Source organism: Callithrix jacchus, chromosome 5, assembly GCF_049354715.1.
Source record: "Callithrix jacchus isolate 240 chromosome 5, calJac240_pri, whole genome shotgun sequence".
NCBI lineage: Eukaryota > Metazoa > Chordata > Mammalia > Primates > Cebidae > Callithrix > Callithrix jacchus.
In genome coordinates this window covers 52307434-52326013 of record NC_133506.1, presented here as the reverse complement: position 1 = coordinate 52326013, position 18580 = coordinate 52307434, and the positions used below count along the sequence as shown (strand labels likewise).

General features: G+C 49.1%; 1 long non-coding RNA gene across 1 annotated transcript; it reads right to left on the bottom strand.

Annotated features, from left to right (window-relative positions):
* Nucleotides 1-2763: 2763 nt before the first annotated feature.
* On the bottom strand, nucleotides 2764-17189 carry LOC118154065 (uncharacterized). The gene is made up of 3 exons (XR_004743998.2): nucleotides 17099-17189; nucleotides 3427-3612; nucleotides 2764-3020 (listed from the first exon to the last, which is right to left on the bottom strand). It is a non-coding gene; the product is annotated as an uncharacterized LOC118154065 (long non-coding RNA).
* Between the last annotated feature and the right edge of the window lie 1391 nt (nucleotides 17190-18580).

Here is an 18580-nt window from a genome sequence, read left to right as displayed (position 1 = left end):
GTACCCAGCCTAGTGTCCTTGACTTCACAAAGTGCATCTGAAATTCCAACCATATATGGATTTTTTTAAAAGAGCGTGTCTGTTTCAGCTCCAATTTCTGAACATGACCTGCTGGGCATTTTCCATCTGGCACCTCGACAACCACATTCAGTGACTTCCAGGTTGTCCCGCACCTACTTGCTTCACTTTCTCACTGTGAAAGCCCCTTTGTTGCTCTCAGGAAGTGTCACAAAAACAATGGACTGTTAATTTCACTCCTTTCCTGGGGCTGGACTCAGACCAGGAGGGAGAGGAGGCTCTGTCTCCAGTCTCCCCAGGGGAGGGAGAGAAGCGCCATCAGGATGAGGCTCTTTCCTTCCAACAGAATGTAAGCTCCATGCAGGCTGAGGGCTCATCTTGTCTCCAGTTGCCCCCAGAGCCCAGCGCTGGAGAGCTGAGTGGATGCGTCATGATAGGCATCTCTTGTTCCATGCCCAGCCTCCACTCAGCTTTCTCGGTGTTCCTTGGTTGCCTCCATTTGTTGACCTTCATTTACTTTGTTCCTTAATTTCTTTTGCCTAGCCTGTGGGGAATATTGAGAGCTGGAGCCAAGCACACCGTCCTGTTCCATGAGCTCAGGGATAAGCACATGGCCCAGTGTCACCCAAAGACTCTCAAGGAGACTAACACCGGGACCGGGACTCTGCAAAGCCCTCCCTGTTCCCTCCTTCTGGAATCAGGAAGCTCATGTGGCCCTGGAGCTGCTGGCTACCATCTTGTGAGATGGAAAAAGTGGGGCCGGGAGAGGGAAACTTCATCCTTCTGCTCAGCTAGAGCCTTGCATCAAGCTTTCCCTAAAGCCAGATCCAATTCACCTCTGCCTTATGATTCTGTCACATAAGTCATTCGTTCTTTCCCTAAATTAGGTTTTTGGACACATGCAGCTAAAACTTATTCATATGAATGAATGTACAGATGGATGGATGAAGAGCTAAGCTCCAGTTCAAGCCAATGAGTATGTTCAGCACCTGCCACACACGCACTCTGACCCCTGTGGTTCCCAGCCTCCTGCCACTTCTCTGCCTCCTCCCTGCTCCTGTGACATGCAAGTTCCTGATCTCTCAGTACAGACTCATCAGACCATCCTCAAGAGTCCAATCCCTCCCAACAGCAACTTTGCATGATGCTCTCACAGATAAAACCAATTTTCTCTCTTTTTTTTTTTTGAGACAGAGTCTCACTCTGTCCCCCAGGCTGGAGTGCAGTGGCACAGTCTCTGGTCACTGCAACCTCCGCCTCCCAGGTTCAAGCAATTCTCCTGCCTCAGCCTCCCGAGTAGTCGGGATTACAGGCGTGCACCACCATACCCAGCTAATTGTATTTTTAGTAGAGATGGGGTTTCACCATGTTGGCCAGGCTGGTCTCGAACCCCTGACCTCAAGTGATCCGCCCGCCTCGGCCTCCCAAATTGCTGGGACTACAGGCATGAGCCACCAAGCCAGGCACAATTTTCTCTCTAATGGAGATCCTAGGGGCCATTGTTAAGGTTGTACTTTTCTTTCACTCTACTACAAAAGTTAAAATGATTTCAGCTGCCATTTAGGGAGCTCTCCCTGCAATACACCAAACAGTGCTCTGGGTCTGTCCTGCAGGTGATGACACTGAGGCTTGAAGAAACTGAGTAACATACCCAAGATCACACAGCTTGATCTTGGGCAGAAGATCCCAAACCCCAAAGTCCAGAATCTGTTTCTCCATTTGAAAGACAATTCCCCACATGGTGGCTTCTTGATGGAGGGTGGGGCAGGGCCGTTCCTGAGGTCGTGCTGTCCAGGGAAATGTTCCACGGTGCTGGAAATGTCCTCCATTGGCACCATCCCACAGGTGGCCGCTGTGGCTCTTGGGTGCTTGCACTGTGGCTAGCATGACCAGGGAGCTGAACACTTTACAGTTAATTTTTATTCATTTTAATTTAGATCTCAATTACCACACATGGCTAGTGGCTACCAAATTGGGCAATTCTGCTTTAGAAACTGGATGTTGATCTGTATTAAGACTGAGCTTTGACCAGGCATGGGGGCTTACGCCTGTAATCCTAGCCCTTTGGGATTTTGGGAGGCCGAGGCAGGCAGATCACCTGAGATCAGGGGTTCGAGACCAACCTGGCCAACATGGTGAAACCCTGTCTCTACTAAAAATACAAAAATTAGCTGGGTGTGGTGGCAGGTGCCTGTAATTCCAGCTACTCTGCAGGCTGAGGCAGGAGAACTGCTTGAACCTGGGAGGCGGAGGTTGCAGTGAGCTGAAATCGAGCCATTGCACTCCAACCTGGGCAACAAGAGCAAAACTACATCTCAGAAAAAAAAATGCTGCGTCCAGTGGCTCACGCCTGTAATCCCAGTACTTTGGGAGGCCGAGGCAGGCAGATCACGAGGTCAGGAGATGGAGACCATCCTGGCCAAGATGGTGAAACCCCGTCTGTACTAAAAATACAAAAATTCACTGGATGTGGTGGTGCATCCCTGTAGTCTCAACTACTTGGGAGGCTGAGGCAGGAGAATCGCTTGAACCCAGGAGGCGGACGTTACAGTGAGCCGAGATCAAGCCATTGCACTTCTTGGACCTAGATCAGGGGAAGGTAAAGTTTTCCTTTAAAGGACCAGATAGTAAATATTTTAGGCTTTGTGAACCATACAATCTCTGTTATCACTACTCAACTCTACCATTGTAAGGACAAAGCAGCCATAAACAATATATAAACAATGAGCATGGCTGTGTTCCAATAAAACTTTATTTAGGAAAACAAGTGATGGGTCACAGGTAGTTTGCCAATCTCTGCCCTGGACTTGAAGGGGGAATATCTAGTGGAAGGCAGTGAGGTGGGGCCAGTGGGGAAAACCTCAAACACTCAAGCGCCCTGAGGAAGGATGTTTAAGAGGTTCCTGTGGCTCTCCATCCTTCCAGCTCCTCCACGGATAGAAGTGAAAGGAGACTTCCTGAGGTGAAGCTCTTTGACCAGACTTCGGGGATGCTGCACAACCCTGAGGAAGGGAGTGGAGGAGACCAGGTCCCTTGGTTTGAGACTCTGGCCAGGGCACAGAACCAACTCCTGGAGCCGGGGAATTCATGCGTACAATGGAACCCATTGATGGAGAACAAGAGCTGTGTTGAAAGCTGGTGCATTTCTTGTCATAGTTCGCCAAGGGGATGTGGTGAGCTGGGCTCTCTCCACATCCTGATGTTGCTGAAAATCTGGCGTAGAGGGGCCTTCCTGTCCTCCAAGGAGCCCCCCAGCACCGCTCCAGCGTAGCAGAGCCCCCTCGGGAGCAAGCACCATCCCATTCTGGCTGATGGAGCCAGGAGCCAGTGAGATGCAGCTTTGAGAGATGTGCCAGCCATTCCCCTGGCCATTAGCAGCTCTGCCCAGCCTCCCTGGGATGTACCTACCTAAGTGGAAGATACAGGATTTCTGTTTGAATCCTTCCTTGGAATGAATGGGTGCGCTTTACAGCTGTTGAACTGGCACTTGGCTTCATGTTGGGCAAAGGGACTTTCTCTTGCATGAAGCAGCCCTTTGTCCCACAGGTATTCATGAGAGTAGCTTCTTCCACTGTGACCTCGAATGCATCTGCCCTAAGGGAACGAGAGGAAGGGACAAAGGGAGGGATGCTTCGGAGACCTCCGTACCGGTTCTTTTGTTTTCCCCATGCTCAGCCAGGCATGTGCCCACCCTCACCCACTGAAAACAGAGCTGTACAAAGGATGCCTTCAGTTCTCCTGGGCCAAGAACAAGGTTTAAGGCAGCAGACTCCCCAGGACAGGGGGCAGGCAGCAGCCCACGGGCCAGCTCAGAGGCTGCAGGGTTTGCAGGCACCCCTCTCTGTGTTGGAACCTCGGCTCTGCCATGTTGAAATCTTGGACAAGCACCTTAACCTCCCAGAGCTTCATCATCCCCATCCAGAAAAGGAAACTAATGCTGGTGGATGCTTTAGGAAAAATGTGTGCAAAGTGCCTGGCACATCAGGGATGTCCAATAAATGGGGTCACTGCTATTTGAAGGGCCTTCTGTTGTCTTCGCTGCTCCTGGTGAGTCAGCTTGAGTCTCAGAGTGGCTGTCTCCCCAAGGAGAGCCATGGCCATCCAGGGTCCAGCTTCACAGCCACACGGCATCATGACCAGAGATTAGAGAAGTCCCAGGGAAGGACTCTGATTGGCTAAACGTGGGTCATGGGCCTTGATATATTTGACTGTGTGTCCCTTCCCAAATTTCATATTGAATTGTAATTCCCAAGGTTGGGGGAGGCACCTGATGAGAGGCGATTGAATCACAGGGGCGGATTCCCCCCTTTGCTATTTTCATGATAGTGAGTTCTCACGAGATCGGATGGTTTAAAAGTATGGGGAGCCGGGCACAGTGGCTCAGGCCTGTAATTCCAGCACCTTGAGGCCAAGGCAGATCACCTGAGGTCAGAAGCTCAAGACCAGCCAGGCCAACATGGCGAAATGCTGTCTCTACTAAATATGCAAAAAAATTAGCTTTGGTGTGTTGGTGGGCATCTGTAATCCCAGCTACTTGGGAGGCTGAAGCAGGGAAAACTGCTTGAACCTGGGAGGCAGAGGTTGCAATGAGCTGAGATCGTGCCACTGTACTCCAGCCTGGGCGACAGAGCAAGACTCAGCCTCAAAAAAAAAAAAAGTGTGGAACTGGGCATGGTGGCTCACACCCATAATCCCAGCACTCTACATTTACCAGGAAGCTGCCAGCCGTGGTGATTATCCAAGTGACACCACAAACCAGCCACACTCACTCAGAGGTGAGCAGGGTCAGGAGGGGTTCTGTGGAGCTACCATACAAGCCAGAGGATGCTGAGAACTCGGAGAAGTCTGCTTCTTCCAGGGGGAGTTAACATTTGTGAAATATATGTGAAAAAGGAAGAAAATGAAAAGTGCTCGAGCCCCCACTGGCTGCTCTGAACAGCCATTTTTGTATGATTCGTGGTTGGGCTCCCTGCTCACTGCAGCCACCTCTGGCGGGCAGCTGTATCCCCAGTCCCCGAACTCTCACTTTCTTTTTAATCCCCTTCATCAGATCACCCGCGTGCCCCATGTCAGATGCAGCCATGGACACCGGCTCCTACCTCACCACCAAGACTTAAAGGAGAAGGAGGAGGTTGTGGAGGAGGCAGAAAATGGAAGAGATGGAATATTAATGAGGGCAATGGAGAGGAGGAGGCTGATATGAGGTATAGACAAAGAAGAAGAAGAAGGTGGAGAGGAAGGGGGAGGAGGAGGAAAGTGATGGTGAGAAAGAGGATGGAGATAAAGATGAGGAAGCTGAGGCTGCCAAGGGCAAACTGGCTGCTGAAAATGATCGGGATGACAGTGTTAGTACCAAGAAGCAGAAGACCAATGAGGATGACCAGGCAGCAAAAAAGGAAAAGTCAAAATTAAAAAAAAAGCTTGACAGCCAGGCACAGTGGCTCCCGCCTGTAATCCTAGCATTTCGGGAGGTCAGGTAAGGCAGATCACTTGAGATCAGGAGTTCAAGAACAGCCTGGCCAACATGGTGAAACCCTGTCTCTACTAAAAATACAAAAATTAGCCTGGCATGGTGGCCAGTGCCTGTAATCCTAGCTACTCAGGAGGCTGAGGCAGGAAAACTACTTGAGCCAGGGAGGCAGAGGTTGCAGTGAACTAAGATCACACCAGTATACTCCAGCCTGGGCAACAGAGTAAGATTCCATCTCAAAAAACTAAAGATAAACTAGAATTGTATTTGGCTGAGTTGTTCTAGCAAAAAAAGGAAGGAAGGGAGGGAGGGAGGGGAGAAAGAGAAAGAGAGAGAGAGAGAGAGACAGAAGAAAAGAAAGGAAAAAAATGAAAGAAAGGAAAAAGGAAAGGAAGGGAAGGAGGGAGGGAGGGAAGGGAGAAAGGAGGGGAGGGGAAGGAAAAAGGAAGGTGCCCTAGAACAAGATAGACTCAGGCATCCTCATTAGGGTCTGACAACACTGAGAAATGAGCAGTTGCTACCATGTGAACCCACTGGTCAGGAAGACCAGAGTTTGAATTCAAGTCTTGCCATTCACTCATTAATTCATTCCTTAATTTAAAAATATCTGTTGGAACTGGGCATGGTGGCTCATGTCTGTAATCCCAGGAATCCCAGGACTTTGGGAGGCCTAGACAGGGAGACCACTTGAGCCCAGGATCTCAAGACCAGCCTGGGCAATGTGGCAAGATCCCATCTCTACAAAAAATACAAAAATTAGCCAGACATGGTGGTACACACCTGTAGTCCCAGCTACTTAGTTTGAGGTGTGAGGACCTGAGCCCAGGGAGGTCAAGGACCTGACCTCCCTCCGGTGGAAGGACTTTAGCCCGGGGAGGTCGAGGCTGCAATAAGCTGTGATCAGGCCACTGCACTCTCACCTGGACAACAAAGTGAGACCCTGTCTCAAAAAGGAAAAAAAAAAAAAATTGGTGGCACCTACTGTGAGTCTGGCCCTGAGAAGATAGAGTGTGGGTGAGACAGACATGGCCTTCCATTTGAATTGTGACAGTCTATCCAGGGAGACAGTTTCTAAACAAATAAAGGCACAGTTAGTACTAATATATAATTCAAAATGGAATGAACACGATCAAAAAAAGAAGGGCAGGGATTGGGTGGGAATTAGAAGAGAGACCTTAGAGAGTCAGGGAAGTCTGTTCTAAAGACCTGTCCTTTAAACTGAGAATCACAATGAGCCAGCATTCCTCAGGTGAGAGAGAGTGCCAAGAACATTCCAGCAGAGGGACAGCTTGTGGCAGCTCTTCCAGTCACGGTGAGGAACAGAATAGGAAGTGACTGCAGATTCAGAGAGACTTTAAAGATCTGTAAGAGGTGAGGCTGTCACAAAAGACACACCGGTCACCAAGTAGCACAGATGCAGAGCCAAGAGGAAAGGTTCGGAGGGTGTGAGGCTCCCCCTCCTCCAGGGTGTCCTGTGCTTAGACTGGGATTTCCCTGAACAGGGAATGTGGATGAAGGACTTGATTGCCACAGAGCTACTTTGTAATTGATGACCTGGGCCCTGTTGGCTTGGCTGGCCCCATACTCCTCCTGCAGAGCTATCGATTCTCCCCCAACCAAAGCAGGGCTACTGGAGTAGGCACTTGACTCAATTACAAGACGTATTTCTCTTCCATGCTAATTGGCTCAAGTAGTGGGCATGTGCCACAAGATGAGCCAATCAGAATCTTCATTGAAATTTGACATATGATGCCAGGAGGGGGAAGGTCTCAATTTCTTAGAATTGAGAGCTGCAAAGGCCCCTCTTTCCCACGATGCAAAGAAACCCTGTCTGAGCAAGGATGGGAATGAAGCCAAACCTCAAGGAAGAGCAGATACTCAGAGCTGAGTGGAGAGAAAAACAGACATCATGTGAGTCCCAGATCCAGCTGTACCTGAAGGTAAAATACCCTTGGGTTTTTTTAGGTTCATGGAATGACATACCTCTTTTTTTCCTAAGTCGATCTGAATTTAGTTGGTCATTTAAAATCCAGATATATATCAGAATTCAGAAAGGTTCAGATCGTATCTAGTACCTTGCATATGCTGTACACTATGTGACGCCCCTGTGAGTCCTGGGAGTCTAGACACACCAATATCAAACACGTTAATATTTCTAAAGCAGAACATATGAGTAGTTATGCCCACAGGGATAAATAGAGACTATAAAATAGCCTGATGTCAGGTTTTGCTGCCAAATGGATTTGAACCAAGCTTAAGAAAAACACTCCCTGTTTGCATAGTTTTTAAAAAGTTTGCATTTATAGCTAAAGGATTATGGACCTGAAATACAACAGAAATTCATTTGACACTTATTAAACCCCTCCCATGGGCTGGGTGAGGTGCCAGATACTTTCCACCAATAACCTTCTGAGCCTTTACCCAGAAACTGTGTCTTTAAAAGATGAAGTGACTTTGTCAAGGTCATGCAGACCTAAGTACCAGGTTTGTGACCTAAACCTAAGTTTGGCACCAAAGTCTATACTTTTCTATTACCCCAGTGGTTCACAAAACCCAGTCTGCAATCAATTTTTTACTAGGCCACAGCACAATGACAAAAATAGGGGGAAAATGGATTCTTTCAATACATACATTTAAAACTTCATGATTCACTTTTTTTTTTTCAAGAATGCCTACCTGCTGTTTCGAGTTCACATGTCCTGTACAACAAAAGTGGACTCTTTTTAAAAATTTCTTCATGGCCAGGTGCGGTGGCTCATGCCTATAATCTCAGCACTTGGGAAGGCTGAGGTGGGCAGATCACCTGAGGTTGGGAGTTTGAGACAAGCCTGACCAACATGGTGAAACCCTTTCTTTATAAAAATAAGAAATTGCCGGGTACGGTGGCTCATGCTTGTAATCCCAGCACTCTGGGAGACTGAGGCAGGTGGATCGAGACCATCCCAGTCAACATGGTGAAACCCCATCTCTATTAAAAATACAAATATTAGCTGGACGTGGTGGCATGCGCCTATAGTCCCAGCTACTGGCGAGACTGAGGCAGGAGAATTGCTTGAACCCAGGAGACAGAGGTTTCAGTGAGCAGAGATCCCACCATTGCACTCCAGCCTGGGCAACAAGAGCAAAAATCTGTCTCAAAAAAAAAAAAAAATAGCCAGGCATGGTGGCTCATGCCTATAATCCAAGCTACTCAGGAGGCTGAGGCAGGAGAATTGCTTGAACCTGGGAAGTGGAGGTTGCAATGAGCTGAGATCACACCATTGCACCCCAGTACTCCAGCCTGGGCAACAAAAGCAAAACTCTGTCTAAAAAAAAAAAAAAAAAAAAAACACAAATTCTTTACCAAGCAAAATACCTCCATCTATAATCTTCACTAGAAATTGGTGAGGACATGTTACCGACCCAAATGCCAGAGGGCTGATGCAGCATCTCTACGCTAGGACACGGGGCTTCATGGAAACTGCCGACAAAGCCTCAGCTCCTACTCTCTGCCCTTGTGGTCCTGATGCAGAGATGAATGGGAAATAAAGCATTTGCACTCAAGCCTCAGCTGATTCCTGCAGCAGCTCCACCCAAAGTAGCTTTCTGTTTTCGGCGACATCTGTCATATTCACACCATGCCTGTCACAGGAGCAATTGCTGCATCCGTTCACTGAGAGACCTGACATCTCATTTTCATGCCCAGGGTTTGTAGGATTGGTAGCACTGCCTGTCTACCTAGTCTATCCCCAGGCTTGTCCACATCTTTTAAGAACTGTCTTAAAGCCCGGTGTGGTGGCTTACACCTGTAATCCCAGCACTTCAGGAGGCCGAGGCAGGTAGATCACCTGACATCAGGAGTTAGAGACCAGTCTGGCCAACATGGTGAAACCCCATCTCTACTAAAAACACAAAAATTAGCCAGGCATGGTGGTGTGCACCTGTAATCCCAGCTACTCTGGAGGCTGAGGCAGGAGAATCAATTGAACACTGGAGGTGGAGGTTGCAGTGAGCCGAGATCATGTCACTGCACCCCAGCCTGAGAGACTGAGACTCTCTCTCAAAAAAAAAAGAAAAAGAATCAAGGCTGGGCGCGGTGGCTCACGCCTATAATCCCAGCACTTTGGGAGTCTGAGGCAGGGGGATCACGAGGTCAAGAGATCGAGACCATCCTGGTCAACAAGGTGAAACCCTGTCTCTACTAAAAATACAAAAATTAGCTGGACATGGTGGTGAATGCCTGTAGTCCCAACTACTCGGGAGGCTGAGGCAGGAGAATTGCTTGAACCCAGAAGGCAGAGGTTGCAGTGAGCCGAGATCGTGCCATTGCACTCCAGTCTGGGTAACAACAGTGAAACTCTGTCTCAAAAAAAAAAAAAAAAAAAAAAATCAAACACGTAAAATACAATTATAATAGTGTGAAGTGCTGCAGAGGGAGCTGTTGCAATGAGAGCCAAGCCGGCAGGGCTAGGCTCCTGGTAGAGGAAACAGCAGGTGCAGAGAGACCAGAGTAGCTGGAGCAAAGAGAATAACGGGAAGCCCAGGGCTGAGTGGAGCCAGAGAGGTCTGCAGGAGCCAGGGCACCAGCAGCTGTGAAGGTGCTCAGGGTGACATGTAAGGCAGTGGTCCTTAGCTGGGGAGGGGAGAGGAGTGGGAGAAAGGTACTCCCCACCCCAGGTGCCATTTGGCAATGTTTTCAAACATTTTTGGTTGTCCCAACACAGTGGGGGGAACAGGCAGGAGAAGGGCAGGAGGTGGTGCTCCTGGCATGGAGTGGGCAGAGGCCAGGGATGCTGCTGAACAGGCAGTGGTGCACAGGCAGGCCTCCCACAATAGTTACTCAGCTGCAAATGTCACCAGCACTGAGGCTGAGAAAGCTGGTTCTCAGGGAATAAGGCTCTGTGGGGAGATAAGGAGAGCATAGACAGTGATATGACAGAGCCTCGTTTTGAAAATTCCTTCTAGCAAGGTGGAGGTTGTGGTGAGCCGAGATCGAGCCATTGCACTTCAGCCTGGGCAACAAGAGAGAAACTCTGTCTCAAAAAGTAAAATAGCCAGGCACGGCTCATGCCTGTAATCCCAGCACTTTGGGAGGCCAAGGCAGGCGGATCACCTGAGGTCAGGAGTTCAAGACCAGCCTGACACACATGGCGAAACCCCATCTCTACTAAAAATTCAAAATTAGCCAGATATGGTGGCACATGCCTGTAATCCCAGCTACTCAGGAGGCTGAGGCAGGAGAATCACTTGAAACCGGGAGCCAGAGGTTTCGGTGAGCCGAGATTGTGCCATTGCACTCCAGCCTGGGCAACAAGTGCAAAACTCCATCAGAAGGAAGGAAGGAAGGAAGGAAGGAAGGAAGGAAGGAAGGAAGGAAGGAAGGAAGGAAGGAAGGAAAAAAGGAAGGAAGGAAGGAAAAAAGGAAGGAAGGAAGGAAGGAAAATTCCCTCTGGCAGCGGTGTAGAAAATGGAAGGGTCTAATCATAATAATTGTTGTGATGATGATGAACGGCCGACTCTTATTGAGCACCTATTGCATGCTAGACACTGTACCGAACACGTTATGAGCACCCGATGCCCATGACATCCTAACTTTACAGATGAATAGAGTGAATGTGGGAGCGCAAGGTAAGTCATTCCCCTGAGATCACTCAGCTGGAGAGCCATGGGCTTGGGGCTGGAATCTGGGCATCTGGGCTTCAGAACCTCACGATGCTTCTTTAGAAAACCAACCTCTTCCAGCCAGGCACAGTGGCTCACGCCTGTGATCCCAGCACTTTGGGAGGCCAAGGCAGGTGGATCACCTGAGGTCAGGAGTTTGAGACCAGCCTGGCCAACATGGCAAAACCCTGTCTCTACTAAAAATACAAAAATTAGCCAGGCATGGTTGTGGGCACCTAGAATCGCAGCTACCGGGATGCCTGAGGCAAAAGAATCGCTTGAGCATGGGAGGCAGAGGCTGCTGTGAGCTGAGATCACGCCACTGCACTCCAGCCTGGGCGACAGAGTGAAATTCCATCTCTTAAAAAAAAAAGAAAAAAAAAGCAGCCTCTTCTACCCAGCAGTGTAGCAGGGCCAAGCTTGCAGTTGGTCAGGCCACAGCTCAGAGACACTTGCTGTATGCTTTTTGTGGGCCAAGGTGGCTGGTTGCTGTTCAGCATCAGGCGTGCCAGTCACAAACTGTTTGGACATTGAACTTCTCCCCTGCAAATGACATGAAGATGACATGACTAATCACACCTGCTACATGGAATTATTCTAGAAAGAAACCAGTTGGAAACCTACTCCTTGGTCAATTAGGGCTGCCCTTTAATCCTGCCCGCGTTGTCAAACATCCTGTATTAACAGCACATTTTCTACAAGCACAAAAGAGAAAAGTCATGTGATGGTGCCCAGAAAGGCCTCCTGGTTTCTGTGACAGGCGGCTTCCAGCCCCACAAGGGATGGGATGTCTCTTCCTGGCCTCCTTTGTTTCATTTCTGCAGAGGGAAAGACAGGGTCCCCAGCACCTCCCAAAGCCTGGAAGTCTCCCTGGATGGCAGCCCAGTGCGAAACACTTCTCTGGAGAGAGGTTAAGATGCTGAGGAACCTACGGGCCTTCTCTGGGATGGTATTAATTCAAAGAAAGGAGGACGAGAATTACTGGGGATGATGACTGCTGTCCCTTACCTCTCCTGTAGACAGCACTTGCATTTATCTTTGAGGAACCACATCTCCTTCACTTTCAGATAGGTACTTTCCTCCTTACCCACCCACTCAAGGGTCATGCGACCTCACGTGGCCAATCAGTACATTTTCTTCCAGGCTAGGGAATCCCTGATTGGTGCATGCACAGCACCTGCCCACTGGTGTTCAATTCTAGGCCCTCAGATAGAATTTTTTGGAGGACGGATATTTCTTTCCACTGAGATTCTGGACTTGGAGGGTCTACATTCGACCAGGAGTCACCTCAAAGAACAGCCAGCCTGAGAGTGACGCCAACAAAGAAAGTAGCACCCAGAAAGGGAAAGGCCACATCTTGGAAAAAAAAATCATGTAAGCCCCTAGATCCATCTGTGCCTGAAGCACATATATTCTTGGACTTTTCACACACACAAGCCAATCATTTCCACTTTTCACTCAATCTATTTTGAACTGGGGTTTCCAACACTTACAATCAAGGAGGTGTATCAGTGATCCCAACTCAGTTCCCCAGGTATCTGCTGTGCGCCTGCTCAGGCTTAATCCCTCTTATGCACTGTGCATCCTTAAAGTGAAGTAGACTACAGAGTCCTTAGCCATGAGGGAACAGTGGAACACAAAAGCCTGCGGGCATGGTGGCTCACACCTATAACCCCAGCACTTTGGGAGCCCGATGCCAGGGGATCACTTGAGGCCAGGAGTTCCAGATTAGCCTGGCCAACATGGCAAAACCCTGTGTCTACTAAAAATACAAAAAAAAAAAAAATTAGCCAGGTGTGGTGGTGGGCACCTGCAATCCCAGCTACTTGGGAGGCTGAGGAACAAGAATTGTTTGAATCCAGGAGACACAAGTTGCAATGATTGAAGACTGCACCATTGTACTCCAGCCCGGGTGAGAGTGAGACTCTGTCTCAAACAAACAAACAAACAAAGCCCTTTCTGTTGCAAGAAAAAAGATCAAAGGCAGAAGAGGAATTGGGCCGGGCACAATGGCTCACACCTGTAATCCCAGCACTTTGGGAGGCCAAGGCAGGTAGATCACGAGGTCAGGAGTTCAAGACCAGCCTGGCCAAGATGGTAAACCCCGTCTCTACTAAAAATACAAAAATTACCAGGCATGGTGGTGAGCACCTGTAATCCCAGCTACTTGGGAGAGTGAGGCAGAGAATTGCTTGAACCCAGAAGGCGGAGGTTGCAGTGAGCCAAGATCACACCACTGCACGCCAGCCTGAGTGACAGAGAGAGACTCCATCTCAAAAAAAAAAAGAAGAAGAAGAGGAATTATCCTAGACTCCTTGAGTTGAAAGTGACAGAAATCTAATTCATATGTGCCTAAGAAACAATGGATCTTTATAGCCTCCTTTAATAACAATGTCAGCTTCAGGAATGGCTGAATCCAGGTGCTTAAAGATGTCTTCAGGAATCTGCTCCCTCTATCCCTCTCTGTCTCACACACACATTCTCCTGATCCTGTGTGTACTCTCACTGTCTTGGCCTTGCTCACACTCTCTTGCGCTTTCTCTCTCTCTCTCTCCATCCTTCCATATATATATTTTATTGATTCTTGAGTACCCTCATGCATCACACAACACCGTTTCGGTCAACAACAAACCACATATGCAATGGTGGTCCCATATGATTATAATGGAGCTGAAAAATTCCTACTGACTAATGATGTCGTAGCTGTTGTAATGTCATGGTGCGATGCATTGCTCACGTGCTCACAGTGATGCTGGGGTAAAGAAACTTACAGCACTGCCAGCCATTTGTTTGTTTGAGACAGAGTCTCACACTGTTGCCCAGACTGAGTTATGTTTAGTTACACAAATAACTTTGTGTTAAAATTGCCTGTAGTAATGTGCTATACAAGTTTGCAGCCTGGGAGCCACAGGCTGTGCCATTAAGCCTGAGTGTGTAATAGGCTATATCATCTAGGTTTGTGTAAGTACAGTCTATAATGTTCACACAAGAAAATCACTGAAAAGGCCGGGTGTGGTGGCTCACATCTGGAATCCCAGCACTTTGGGAGGCTGAGGTGGGTGGATCACCCAAGGTCAGGAGTTTGAGACCAGCCTGGCTAACATGGTGAAACCTCATCTCTACAAAAATACAAAAATTGGTCCAGTATTGTGGGGCACACTCCTGTAGCCTCAGCTACTTGAGAGGCTGAGGTGGGAAAATCACTTGAATCTGGAGGCTAGAGGTTTGCAGTGAGCCAAGATCGTACCATTCAGACAAAGCAAGACTCTCTCTCAAAAAAAAAAATCACTTAATGATGCATTTCTCGGAATGTATCCCCATCGTTAAATGCATGAGTGTACATGTTTTTCACATATTCAGATCTCTGAAATTAGAATGTGACTTACAGCCAAAGACATGGTTTAACTGGTAGCCTTTTTTGCTTTCTTAACTGTACAAATCAGCATGCTCCAGAGAAACAGAACCAATAGAACACATATAAAAATGTAAGAGGAGATTTATTCTAGGAATAATTCTCAGAATTATGGAAGCCCAGAAGTCCCACAATCTGCCATCTGCCAGCAAGAGAGCCAGGAAAGCCTGTGGCGCCATTCAGTTCAAAAACCTGAGAACCAGGAGCTCTGATGTCCAAGGTCAGGAGAAGATGGGTGTCCCAGCTGCAGAAGACAGAACTCCCTCTCCCTCAACCTTTCTGTTCTATCTGGGGCCTCGACTGATGGGAAGATGCCTGGTCACACTGGTGAGGGCAGATCTCCTTCAGTCTGCTGACTCAAGTGCTAAGTTATTCTGGAAACACCCTCACGGACATTCCCAGAACTAATGTTTTACTGGCTATCTGGGCATCCCTTGGCCCAGTCAAGTTAACACATGAAATTAAGCATCACAGTTGCATCTAAAATAAGTAATCATATCTTACAATCAAAGGGACTTATATTTATTTCTCCAGCTGGCTGCTTCTCTCTCTCACACTTCCCCCCACCTCCTGCTTCTCTGGGTAGTGAAGGGAAAGGGAACATGGCCAGAGACAATGTTAATATTTCGGGGAGAGCTTATCTCCCCAGTGTCTGCCTATAATATGGCAAGGGAGAATTCTGATTGGCCCACACAGGCCATGTGACAATGACCACAGACTTGGGGAGGAGAGCGGCAGATTACCAGGCTGAGCCCACACTCCCACCTCACAGCCCCCAGTCTAAGCTTCCACAATTCATGGCCCTAGCAGAACCACTCAGAGCACAGGAGGGCCACTGAAGGGCTACGGGCAGGGAAAGGAGCTGGACAAACACCATCAACAAACATCTTCAGCCAAACCACCCTGATGATCCTGATAACTATTCAATGCTAATGGAAGTTGACAGCAGGAAAACATGAGTGAAATCAAAGGGATGGAAATAGAAAGCACCCTCGATGCCCGCTGATCAACGCCAATGCCATCAACTCTTCGGTGCATTTCAGTTTTCTGTGACCGCTCCTAAATGAAAAGCTAAGCTTGTTTTGCTTGCTCGCTCTCCAGATGAGCCCTACTTCCAAAGGAGCCCATTTACATTGGCTTGGGCTCTTCAGCCTAGCACGTGGCCTTCGCCCAGCCTGGCAGACTGAGACAAGAGGCAGACAGACGGCTCTGCCAGCCTGACCCGAACGCATGTGGCCTCCAGCCCAGGCTCCTTCTTGGCAGCCCCAGTCCTCAGCCCTCCACAATGTACTCATGGCGGGGAGGGGAGCAAGGGCCTCAGGTGCACCGCAGACAGCTCCACTCCTTGCCTTTGTCTTGCTTGGGTGGTTGTGAGTGGGTGCATTACTAGGGAACACATGCTTGTGTGTGCACCCCTGCAGGGGCATGCATGTGTGAGGGAGCGCATGCAAACATGTGAGCTTACGTGGGTGCAGGGCTGAACTCATGCCTGACCAGGGTTCCGGCTCATCCAGGGTTCCAGCTCACCCAGGGTTCCAGGTTCCTATTCTGCAATCGGCTGCCACACCCACCCCACCTGTAAAAACTGATGATATCTTTTTCCTTTCAAAACTTTCACCTCCCATCGCATGATCTCCACTCAGTCTCCCAACACCGAGGAGATAGCCTAGGAGAAAGTGGCACAGGTGTCATTATTCGTGTTTACAAGATAAAGAAATTAAGCCCCAGAGAGCTACGTGTAAAGCCTACGGTCTTACCATTCTGCTGTCACACAACCAGTCACTGCTGGAACCCACCACTCTCTCCTGCCTCCTGGGCCTGTGATCTTTTCACCAGAAAGGGAGTTCTCAGACTCATTCTTATTATGAAGCAACACATTCACTGATTCTTTCAACTAAACAAACACTTCCTGGGTACTTTCTGGGGCTCAAGACCGGGGCCAGGTGCTTCACATCCAATATCCTGAATCCTTCCAACAGCCCATGACTCCATTTTGCATAAAGGAAGCTCAGAGAGGTTAGGCCATGTGCTCCAGGTCACACAGCTGCTGTATCGGATGCTGTGTTTGCAGATCCCCCCTCCCAGACCAGGACGCTCCATTCCTGTGGCTGTTGGGAGTGAGATCTGGCAGCTCACAGCTGAGTAACTCCCCAGGAACTGCCCTCGGCCTCAGAGGGTTGCCTCATCTGATCTGGTGGCCCCTGCCCTGAGGGACAGCTTGCGTCCAATGACTGGTAGATAAGTCTTTGCCTTGCTTCATTGGGAACATGTCTCAAGGGCCTACCCAGCTCAGAGCTCCTATGGAGGGGGGATGAGACCTCAGCATGGTGGCCCAGCTGCTTACCCTCCCTCACAGGTGCAGCGTCTGAGAAAATGCCCCACCAAACTTCCTGCACATCTCTGATTCAAAGTTTATTTCCCAAGGACGCAAATGCAGACAGGTAGCAGGTGCAGGGCTGGGCACCCCGAGTATGGGCCTGAGGGTCTCCAGTGTCCTGGACTCCCCTACCCCTCTCTGTCATCCCACCCAGATGCCCACCTGAGGCCTGACCTCTCACCTAGTGTCCCAGCTAGTGGCCGTCTCCTGCCTCCTCCACAAGGGCTGGGAACAGCCTGACTGTTAGAGGAAGCTGTGGGCTGTCTTGGAATGTGGAGTTGCCTAAAATTCTGGCAGAAGAAGCCACTCATTTTCTTGGAATCTTGACTCACCAGTTTAATTTAACCCCCTGGGGGCGGTGCGGAAACTGCCTCTCTCTCCCTCCTCCCTCCTCCCTCCCCAGCCCCACCTTGAGCCCCTCCCTGAGCTCTCCAGGCACCAGCTGTGTCTCCAGGACTCCCCAGCTGGGTCCTGACATGTGCTATTCCCTCTGCCTGGAATTCTCTTCCATGCACTCAAGACAGGCAGCCGCAGCCTCATCCTCCAGGTCTCGGCTCAGGTGTCCCGACCTCCTCCCAAGAAACCTTCCTGATCCTCCCAGACAAGGTCAGCAGCACTGGGGCTTCTGCTCGCCTGACGTTCAATGACATTTCACCCAAAATCCCCGCAGGGCCTGTCTCCCATGGTGGACGTCCAACTCCATAAAGCCAGGGCTCTTGTCTCTTCACTGTGGTGCCCTCATGCCTAGCTCTGCAGCTAGTAGGTGCTCAATAAACACTTCCTGCCTTCATGAATGCAGGACACCAACCTCTCTGGCCTTCTTTGACATTTGGGAGCTGCTCATGGAAAAGAGGTGTTGGGGAGGGGGGAACCCTCCCAAGAAGTCAAGCATTTGCTTTGGAAAGAGTCTGCCTGAGGTTTTGTGCAGCCTGGAGCAAGTCCTTCAACCACAGCAGCTCCATTTCCTCATCTGTAAAAGGAAAAGTGGGACCCAGACCCCAGAGGGCTGTGCAGAGACTAAACCAGGTAAGAAGCCCAGCCCAAGTCTTTGATTCAAGTTCAGTTTTTTGTCTGTTTGTCTGGTTTTTTTTTTTTTTTTTTTTTTTTTGAGCTGGGGTCTCACTATTTTGCCCAGGATGGAATACAGTGATTATTCACAGGCGCGATCCCGCCACTGATCAGCACAGGAGTTCTGACCTGCACTGTTTCCAACTTGGGACGATTTACCTGCTCCCGGGAGGTCACCATATTTGATGGTAAATTCAGTGTAGACACCAGATCAGCATAGCACACTTCAGCCCAGAACTCTTGGCTTCAAATGATCCTCCTGCCTCAGCCTCCCACGTAGCTGGGATTACAGGCATGCATCACCACACCCAGCTCAAATTTCATTTTAAAGTAAATCTTAAAACTATTTTTAAAATGTAACAAAAATTAAAACCCATGCATCCCCTCCCCCAGATTTAAAGCTGAAGATCACCAACGTGTTACCTGACAGAGAAAGAATGAATGGTATGGGGGTACCTGTTGAGACACTGCCTCTGGCCAAATTTGGCTTTGTTTCATTTCCCATGGTAGAACGACCTAAGACACTCTTTTATTTTCTTAGAGACAGGGTCTCACTATATTGCCCAGGTTGCTGTGGTTATTCACAGGCACGATG